Below are 10,612 nucleotides of genomic sequence, written 5' to 3'. Positions count from 1 at the left end.
CATCAAAAAATCGGGCCAAGCCAAACCAAGTTATCAGCAAATCCCTGGAAAGAGGTCTGGCCAACACTATTAAAGAGGAATTGCTATAACTTAGAAGAGATCGACCTAACGAAGTCGGTCTCCTACAAAGATAAGTTATAAAAGTAATCCCTGAAAGAGACCTGACAAAGGTCCAAGAAAGAGGATTACAAAAATAACTTAGAAGAGATCGACCTAACGAAGTCGGTCTCCTACAAAGATAAGTTATAAAAGTAATCCCTGAAAGAGACTAACAAAGGTTCAAGAAAGAGGATTACAAAAATAACTTAGAAGAGATCGACCTAACGAAGTCGGTCTCCTACAAAGATAAGTTATAAAAGTAATCCCTGAAAGAGACCTGACAATGGTCCAAGAAAGAGGATTACAAAAATAACCTAGAAGAGATCGACCTAACGAAGTCGGTCTCCTACAAAGATAAGTTATAAAAGTAATCCCTGAAAGAGACCTGACAAAGGTCCAAGAAAGAGGATTACAAAAATAACTTAGAAGAGATCGACCTAACGAAGTCGGTCTCCTACAAAGATAAGTTATAAAAGTAATCCCTGAAAGAGACCTGACAAAGGTCCAAGAAAGAGGATTACAAAAATAACTTAGAAGAGATCGACCTAACGAAGTCGGTCTCCTACAAAGATAAGTTATAAAAGTAATCCCTGAAAGAGACTAACAAAGGTCCAAGAAAGAGGATTACAAAAATAACTTAGAAGAGATCGACCTAACGAAGTTGGTCTCCAACAAAGATAAGTTATAAAAGTAATCCCTGAAAGAGACCTGACAAAGGTCCAAGAAAGAGGATTACAAAAATAACTTAGAAGAGATCGACCTAACGAAGTCGGTCTCCTACAAAGATAAGTTATAAAAGTAATCCCTGAAAGAGACCTGACAAAGGTCCAAGAAAGAGGATTACAAAAATAACTTAGAAGAGATCGACCTAATGAAGTCGGTCTCCTACAAAGATAAGTTATAAAAGTAATCCCTGAAAGAGACCTAACAGAGGTCCAAGAAAGAGGATTACAAAAATAACTCATAAAGGGATATTACGCCAAAGAAAGCATAAATGCGAAGCTTCAAAAAGCCACTATAATCAACCTCAGAAAGCGGCTTTTTGTTTTTCAAAATGAAGTTACCAGACAGGCAACTTAAAAATGTCAAACGAGAAAAATAAAGAGTTCAAAAAGCCCACACATTGGGCCATCTACACAAAAAAGTTATAAAAAGTTTCCACAAAACGCCCACAAGTCGGGCCAACTACAAATCAACAGAAGTTTTCTCGGCAGCATCGGGAGCTTTCTTGGTGGCATCAGAATCAGGAGAAGGAGAGCGAGCTTGAATAGGCACAGCGTCAACAGTTCCATCATCCCGGTTCAGGATTTGGCAATCCGGATCAGCTGTAACAGGAGAAACCGAGGAGGTTGACACTTTGAGAGAAGGAACTGGAGGAGGGTCAGCATCATCATCATCTTGGTCGTCAGGGACAATCTTGCCATCCCTCACCACATTGTCCAAGCTGACAAGAGACAGGTCGGCATCAGGGGCAACAACGCGAAACTGCTCCATCAGATTCTCGGAGGCAGCAGTTACGCTACCCACAAGATGGCCCTGAAGCTCACCATAATCAGCCCGAGCAGTCTCCAACTCACTCCGAAGGTGCATGATTTCCCTATAAGCTGAGACATAGCTGTCCTTATGCTTCAGGGCCATGTCTTCAGCCAGCCTCAAAGAAGCAGCAAGAGCGATAGAACTAGCTTTTTCACCCTCCAGCTCCTTCTCCACCTTTGCCAACTTCACCTCCAACTCCTCCTTCAGGCCCTTGATCCGATTAAACTCCAACTTGGCCTCCTCCGTAAAAGACTTAGTGGCATGAATCGGAATCCCCTGAACTGTCCGGAAAATAGCCGCACTCATATGAGCCATCTTCACACTATTCTTGGCCATAATATACAGGTGCTGAAGGAGAGACATATCGTCCATAGAAAGACCACCATAGGGAGCAATTTGCTGATCAATAAATTCAACGGCATCAAAGTCGGGGGCATCCAGATTGAAGGGTTCAATGGTTTTCTACTTTTTACTAGGAGGGGGACCAGAAGCTGCAGTAGATGATTGGGGAGGATCAACTAGGCGGACCCGAGGAACAGGAATTGCTTTCCTCGGTCCAGGGGAACTCGGTACAGGAGGCTTCAAAGGAATCTGAGAAGATCCCTCTCCGGCCACCTTGGCCGAGATGTTCAGAGCAGCAGTGGCCTTCTTCGCCTTTTTAAAGGCCTTCAAAGAATCAGTATTTTTCGACATCTCTGCAAACATAGCAACAGCCAAAAATTACAAATGTAATGTAGAGAAAGGAAAAACAAGTATAAAAGCAAAGCCAAACAAAATACCCAGAACAGTTCGAACCAAGGAAGGATCATTCAAGAATCTCTTCGTATCAAGATGAGGTGGTTTCCCCCAAAGATCCTCGAGGACAACCACAAAAGCGCGTTCAACGTCATCTAGCATCTCCCAAGTGTAGCGAGATACTCGTACATCTTTTTGCCACTCTAGGGGGAAGGAGGGCTCGTCGTTTTCAAAAAAGGGGCGGACCCCCTCAACAGCTCGAACTTTGAAAAAGTAGTTCTTAAAGTCCTTAAAAGACTCATCATACATAGCAAACACTTTGTGCCCCTGGGTAGACCGAAAAGAAACCCAAGAAGCTTTCTTTATTGAGGAACCACCGGGCTTGGCGGAAACAAACAAATAAAGGAACAAAGTCTGGGAAGGAGATACATCTAGTTCACGGCAGAGAAGTTGATAAATCTTAATAAAACCCCAGGAATTGGGGTGAAGCTGGGAAGGAGCAATATTACACGACCACAGCAGGTCGGTCTCAAAGGCGGTAAAAGGAAAAGAAACGTTCAACTGACTGAAAAAGTACTCGTAAGCATAAAAGAAGGGACACTCTCCCTCGACAGAAGTCAGAAAGCAAACTCTCTCGTCAGAGTCAGGGGCAACAAGCTCATAATCCTCCTTACGAGCGTTGTTACCACAAATCCTATGACGCTTCCTCAATTCAGCACAGAACTCGGCATCCACAACAGAAACACACAACAAGACAAGGGAGTCCAGCCAGTCGGACATCCCCTTAGGAACTCTAGAAGACATCTCTACGATGTTATTGCGAGACGACATAGGTTCAACTAATCCTACAAGGAAGAAAAGAAGACGGGGTTACTACAAACATCTCAGAGAAGGTAGAAAGCAAACTTAAATATCATACAGACGAGGCATGCAGAAAAGGAAAACCCCAAAGACTCAAACTAAAAGTCTTGGGGCATCCTTTGGAGGCAGCAACAACAAAGCAAGGTCCCTGGGAAAAACCTACACCCCAACGTTTCTCGAAAACAAGGAAACAAGGCGTAAAGCAACAAGCACTTCGTCCAGCAAGATAAAAAAAACGGAAAAGTCATTAGAGCAACTATCTTTCTACAGTCTACCAGCAAAAGCACTGTCAATGTCAACAATGCCAAACAGAACAACACCAAAGATACAACCTTTTCCAGAATTAGGCAAAAAACACCATCAAAAGTACAAACAGGAAAGGCAATGACAAGCGAAAGCTCTAAAGGCATTAAGCAAAAAGCGATCATGCAGAAAATGACAGAAGCCCCAAAACACACGGCGATAAACAGGCACGACAAATGCAAAAAGATTCAAGTTTTTCAAACAAGCATGCAAGCAAAACCAAAACTTTATGATAAACCGAAGGTCAAAAAGTAAAAAGAAGTAAAGAAATGGAAAGTAGAAACCAAACCTGGAAAGTCCTGAAGAAAATGGAAAGCTGGGGCAGGAAAACGTCTCTCAAAGGAAGCACCAACGGAGTACCGAAACGAAACGGCGCAGAGAAAGAGTAAGGCAAAACAGAGCAAACACAGAGGAAAAGTTAAAAATGGGAGAAGAGAGAAATGCGAAGAAGTTACGAAATGCGTGAAGAAGAAAAACCGTTTCTGGGTTTTCAAAATCAAAATAAAAGGGCCTAGGAGAAACGGGGCAATTAATGTTAAATAAAGGCATTAAACCCTCGCACGTTTCCAAAGCGCCGATATAAAAGCGTGTGCTTTTAGAAGAAAATGTTCTACATTCAAAAACTTCTACAAGGGAAATCGACAAAAATGCTTGAGTTCGGCCTCAAAAAGGACCGAAGTCTAGGACTCGACCTCAGAAAAGAAGACCGAGCTCAAGCAGGGGCACTGTTCATACCCTGGGTCGAGCCATCCGACCTGGGATTATTGAAGATAAAGCGACCGACCTCTTCAGGTCAGACTATCCGACCTCTTCTCAGAGAGCTCGGCCAAATCGACAAGAGAGCCCAGTAAAGGGCCCGAATGAAGGAATACGACCCAAATCCTAAGACGGCCTAAGCCTATAGAGATAAGGGCGGTTCTGTTGAAGATACGCTGACCTCAACCCTAAAGATAAAGATAAGATAAGATAACTAACTTATCTTATCCAACAAAGGTCACGTCCCAACACTATAAATATACTGGAGCACCCAGGTATAACTCATATTCTGATTCTACTCAATACCTGCTTAATACCCTTGCTAACTTAAGCATCGGAGTCCCTTGCAGGTACCCCCCACCCTCCGGGGACGAAGGATCAGCATTGTCACCCAGTCCAACAAGTCGGACACGGCGGCTCCAACCACCATCATCAAGTTGGACCCAACAGTTCCGACCCACGCAAGAGATCTCAACAGAGATCGACCTCTAGTTTCAGGTAACCCACGGAACAAGTACAAACACTCGGGAATCCTTAAAAAGAGTAGGCCAGTAGAAGCCACATTGGAGAACTCTTGTGGCTGTTCGCTCACTTCCAAAATGTCCTCCATACTGTGATCCATGGCAGTGCCAGAGGATCTTCTGTGCTTCTTCTTTAGGCACACATCTACGGATTACTCCGTCTGCACATCTCTTGAAAAGATATGGTTCATCCCAAAGATAGTACTTTGCATCCGTGATCAACTTCTTTGATTGCTGCCTACTGTACTCTTTAGGTATGAATCTTACTGCCTTGTAGTTTGCAATGTCTGCAAACCACGACACTTCCTGGACGGCAAAGAGTTGCTCATCCGGAAAGGTCTCAGAGATCTCAGTAAGAGGGAGGGACGCCCCTTCTACTAGTTCTATTCGGGACAGGTGATCTGCTACTTGGTTCTCTATCCCTTTTATGTCTCTTATTTCTATATCAAACTCTTGCAGAAGCAACACCCATCTGATGAGTCTGGGTTTTGAATCCTGCTTTATGAGTAGATATTTAAGAGCAGCATGATCAGTGTACACAATCACTTTTGATCCTACTAAATAGGATCTGAACTTGTCAATGGCATAAACCACTGCAAGTATTTCTTTTTCTGTGGTTGTGTAGTTCTTTTGTGCGTTATTTAAAATACGGCTAGCATAGTAAATGACGTGCATAAGCTTGTCATGCCTCTGTCCCAACACTGCACCAATGGCATGATCACTGGCATCACACATCAATTCAAATGGTAATGTCCAGTCTGGTGCAGAGATGACTGGTGCTGTGACCAGCTTAGCTTTCAGGGTCTCAAACGCCTGCAGACACTCCTTATCAAAGATAAATGGCATGTCAGCAGCTAGCAGATTACTCAGAGGTTTGGCAATTTTTGAAAAATCTTTTATAAACCTCCTATAAAATCCTGCATGCCCCAGAAAGCTTCTAATTGCCTTAACATTGGCAGGTGGTGGTAATTTTTCAATTACCTCTACCTTAGCTTGATCCACTTCTATGCCCCTGTTCAAAATTTTGTGCCCAAGGACAATTCCTTCAGTCACCATAAAGTGACATTTTTCCCAGTTTAAAACCAGGTTAGTCTCTTGGCACCTCTTTAGAACAAGTGCTAGATGGTCAAGACAGGAGCTGAATGAGTCTCCAAATACTGAAAAGTCATCCATGAAGACTTCCAAAAAATTTTCCACCATATCAGAGAAAATAGAGAGCATGCACCTTTGAAAAGTTGCAGGTGCATTACTGATGAGCGGATAATTTGTACACTTTTTGGCATTGTTTTTAGTATGTTTTTAGTAGTTTGAGTTGAGTTTTTAGTATATTTTTATTAGTTTTTAGTTAAAATTCACTTTTCTGGACTTTACTATAAGTTTGTGTGTTTTTCTATGATTTCAGGTATTTTCTGGCTGAAATTGAGGGACCTGAGCAAAAATCTGATTCAGAGACTGAAAAGGACTGCAGATGCTATTGGATTCTGACCTCCCTGCACTCGAAGTGGATTTTCTGGAGCTACAGAAGCCCAATTGGCGCGCTCTCAACGGCGTTGGAAAGTAGACATCCTGGGCTTTCCAGCAATATATGATAGTCCATACTTTGCCCAAGATTTGATGGCCCAAACCGGCGTTCAAAGTCACCCTCAGAATTCCCAGCGTTAAACGCCGGAACTGGCACCTAAATGGGAGTTAAACGCCCAAACTGGCATAAAAGCTGGCGTTTAACTCCAAGAAGAGTCTCTACACAAAAATGCTTCATTGCTCAGCCCAAGCACACACCAAGTGGGCCCGGAAGTGGATTTTTATGTCATTTACTCACCTCTGTACACCCTAGGCTACTAGTTTTCTATATATAGGACCTTTTACTATTGTATTTTCATCTTCTGATCTTTGGAATCTTTTGTTCTTTAGATCTTTTGATCACTTTGGGAGGCTGGCCTCACGGCCATGCCTAGACCTTGTTCTTATGTATTTTCAACGGTGGAGTTTCTACACACCATAGATTAAGGTGTGGAGCTCTGCTGTACCTCGAGTATTAATGCAATTACTATTGTTCTTTTATTCAATTCCGCTTGTTCTTTGTCCAAGATATCACTTGTTCTTCAACTTGATGAATGTGATGATCCGTGACACTCATCATTATTCTCACCTATGAACGTGTGACTGACAACCACCTCCGTTCTACCTTAGATTGGGTGAATATCTCTTAGATTCCTGATACACGATGCATGGTTGATCGCCTGACAACCGAGTGCTCGCCTGACAAACGAGCCAGCCATTCCGTGAGATCAGAGTCTTCGTGGTATAGGCAAGAACTGATGGCGGCATTCAAGAGAATCCGGAAGGTCTAACCTTGTCTGTGGTATTCTGAGTAGGATTCAATGATTGAATGACTGTGACGTGCTTCAAACTCCTGAAGGCGGGGCGTTAGTGACAGACGCAAAAGAATCACTAGATTCTATTCCGGCCTGATTGAGAACCGACAGATGGATAGCCGTGCCGTGACAGGGTGCGTTGAACATTTCCAATGAGAGGATGGGAGGTAGCCACTGACAACGGTGAAACCCTTGCATAAGCTTGCCATGGAAAGGAGTAAGAAGGATTGGATGAAGACAGTAGGAAAGCAGAGAGACGGAAGGGACAACATCTTCATACGCTTATCTGAAGCTCTCACCAATGATATACATAAGTATCTCTATCTTTATCTTTATGTTTTATTCATCATCTATACCCATTTGAGTCTGCCTGACTAAGATTTACAAGGTGACCATAGCTTGCTTCATACCAACAATCTCCGTGGGATCGACCCTTACTCGCGTAAGGTTTATTACTTGGATGACCCAGTGCACTTGCTGGTTAGTTGTGCAAAGTTGTGTAGTGATCACAATTTCGCGCACCAAGTTTTTGGCGCCGTTGCCGGGGATTGTTTTGAGTATGGACAACTGACGGTTCATCTTGTTGCTTAGATTAGGTATTTTTCTTCAGAGTTTTTAAGAATAAATTCTAGTGTTTCATGATGATCTGTTGAAGTCTGGCTGGCTGAGAAGCCATGTCTAATCTTATTGGACCGAGGTTTCAACTTATCATCACAAGAGCTTGTTGATTCCTATCAATCTTGCTATTGGAGCAATGATCTGCTAAGGCTTGGCTAGCCATTGGCCATGTCTAGTGTTTTGGACCGAAGCTTTCTTTGAAAGCTTGGCTGGCTGTGAAGCCATGTCTAATTCCTGGACCGGAGTCTTAGACTAACATTGCAATGATTCCTGGAATCCAAATTGAGAATTCTGAAACCTTTATTTTCTATTTTCATATAATTTTCGAAAAAGCACAAAAAATTATAAAAATCATTAAAACCAAAAATATTTTATGTTTCTTGTTTGAGTCTAGTGTCTAATTTTAAGTTTGGTGTCTTGCATGCATTGTTTAATTGACCTTGGTTCTATTTTCAAGTCAATAGTACAGGGAACTGAAGATTCAGAACATGCAGCAGAGGAATTACACAGAAAAAGCTAGGCGTTCAAAACGCCCAGTGAAGAAGGACAGACTGGCATTTAAACGCCAGCCAGGGTGCCTGGTTGGGCGTTTAACGCCCAAAAAGGTAGTGCATTGGGCGTTAAATGCTAGAATGTGCACCATTCTGGGCCTTTAACGCCAGGATGGCACAAGGGGGAGGATTTTGTTTTCAAAATCAATTTTTTTTAAGTTTTCAAAGTTTTCCAAAATCAAATCTTTTTCAAATCATATCTTTTCAATCAAATAATTTCAAAATCAATTTCTTTCCTTTTTCAAAGATACTTACTAACAATTAATGATTCGATTGAACATTTTAAGTATGTTGCCTTTTCTGTTGAGAAAGGTTTAATGTTTGAATCATATCTTTTCTTGTTAGGCAAGTCATTAATTTTTAAAATCAAATCTTTTTAAAATTGTTTTCAAAATCATATCTTTTCAATCATATCTCTTTAAAAAGCATAATTTTTTTTATCATATCTTTTTAATCACATCTTTTTCAAAACAGTTTTTAATCATATCTTTTTGATTTCTAATTTCAAAATCTTTTTCAAAAATTACTTGATTTCTTTCCCACTCTTGATTTTCGAAAATCAATTAAAGTTTTTCAAAAATGTTTTCAAAATATTTCACTTGATTTTCGAAAATTTCTTCCTCTCTTCCCACATCCTTCTATTTATGGAGTACCACTCCTTCTCAATGCACAATTCGAACTCTATCTAATTAAGTTCGAATTCTTCTACCTCTTCTTTCTATTTTTCTGTTCCTCTGACACCTCAAGGAATCTCTATACTGTGACATAGAGGATTCCATATTTTCTTGTTCTCTTCTCTTTCATATGAGCAGGAACAAAGACAAAGGCATTCTTGTTGAAGCTGACCCTGAACCTGAAAGGACCTTGAAGCTAAAGCTAAGAGAAGCTAAGGCACAACTCTCTGTAGAGGACCTGACAGAAATCTTCAAAGAAGTAGAAACCATGGCAGCCGAAAACAACAACACAACATGCAAGAAGGTGTTGGGTGACTTTACTGCACCTACTCCCGACTTCTATGGGAGAAGCATCTCTATCCCTGCCATTGGAGCAAACAACTTTGAGCTTAAGCCTCAATTAGTTTCTCTAATGCAACAGAATTGCAAGTTCCATGGACTTCCATTGGAAGATCCTCATCAGTTTTTAGCTGAATTCTTGCAAATCTGTGACACTGTCAAGACTAATGGGGTTGACCCTGAGGTCTACAGACTTATGCTATTCCCTTTTGCTGAAAGAGACAGAGCTAGGACATGGTTGGACTCACAACCTAAAGAAAGCCTGGACTCATGGGAAAATCTAGTCAACGCCTTCTTGGCAAAGTTCTTTCCACCTCAAAAATTGAGTAAGCTTAGAGTGGAAGTCCAAACCTTCAGACAGAAGGATGGAGAATCCCTCTATGAAGCTTGGGAAAGATACAAACAATTAATCAGAAAATGTCCATCTGACATGCTTTCTGAATGGAGCATCATAGGTATTTTCTATGATGGTCTCTCTGAACTATCCAAGATGTCTTTGGATAGCTCTGCTGGAGGATCTCTTCATCTGAAGAAGACGCCTACAGAAGCTCAAGAGCTAATTGAAATGGTTGCAAATAACCAATTCATGTACACTTCTGAAAGGAATCCTGTGAACAATGGGACAAGTCAGAAGAAAGGAGTTCTTGAGATTGATACTCTGAATGCCATATTGGCTCAGAACAAAATATTGACTCAGCAAGTCAATTTGATTTCTCAAAGTCTGTCTGGAATGCAAAATGCACCAAACAGTACTAAGGATGCTTCATCTGAAGAAGAAGCTTATGATCCTGAGAACCCTTCAATGGAAGAGGTGAATTACCTAGGAGAACCCTATGGAAACACCTATAATTCTTCATGGAGAAATCACCCAAATTTCTCATGGAAGAATCAAGAGAGACCTCAACAAGGTTTCAACAATAATGGTGGAAGAAACAGGTTTAGCAATGGCAAGCCTTTTCCATCATCTTCTCAGCAACAGACAGAGAATTCTAAGCAGAACCCATCTGACTTAGCAACCATGGTCTCTGATCTAATCAAAACCACTCAAAGTTTCATGACTGAAACAAGGTCCTCCATTAGAAACTTGGAGGCACAAGTGGGACAGCTGAGCAAGAAAGTTACTGAGCTCCCTCCTAGTACTCTTCCAAGCAATACAGAAGAAAATCCAAAAGGAGAGTGCAAGGCCATCAACATGGCCGAATTTGGAGAGGAAGGAGAAGCAGTGAATGCCACTGAGGAAGACC

The 10,612-nt window shown here is 41.6% G+C and overlaps 1 non-coding gene across 1 annotated transcript; it reads right to left on the bottom strand.

Moving 5' to 3' along the window:
- Positions 1 to 9,696: 9,696 nt before the first annotated feature.
- On the bottom strand, positions 9,697 to 9,800 carry LOC130937649 (small nucleolar RNA R71). The gene has a single exon (XR_009068858.1). It is a non-coding gene; the product is annotated as a small nucleolar RNA R71 (small nucleolar RNA).
- Between the last annotated feature and the right edge of the window lie 812 nt (positions 9,801 to 10,612).

This window comes from Arachis stenosperma, chromosome 6, assembly GCF_014773155.1.
Source record: "Arachis stenosperma cultivar V10309 chromosome 6, arast.V10309.gnm1.PFL2, whole genome shotgun sequence".
NCBI lineage: Eukaryota > Viridiplantae > Streptophyta > Magnoliopsida > Fabales > Fabaceae > Arachis > Arachis stenosperma.
This window is presented reverse-complemented; position numbering and strand designations above follow the sequence as displayed.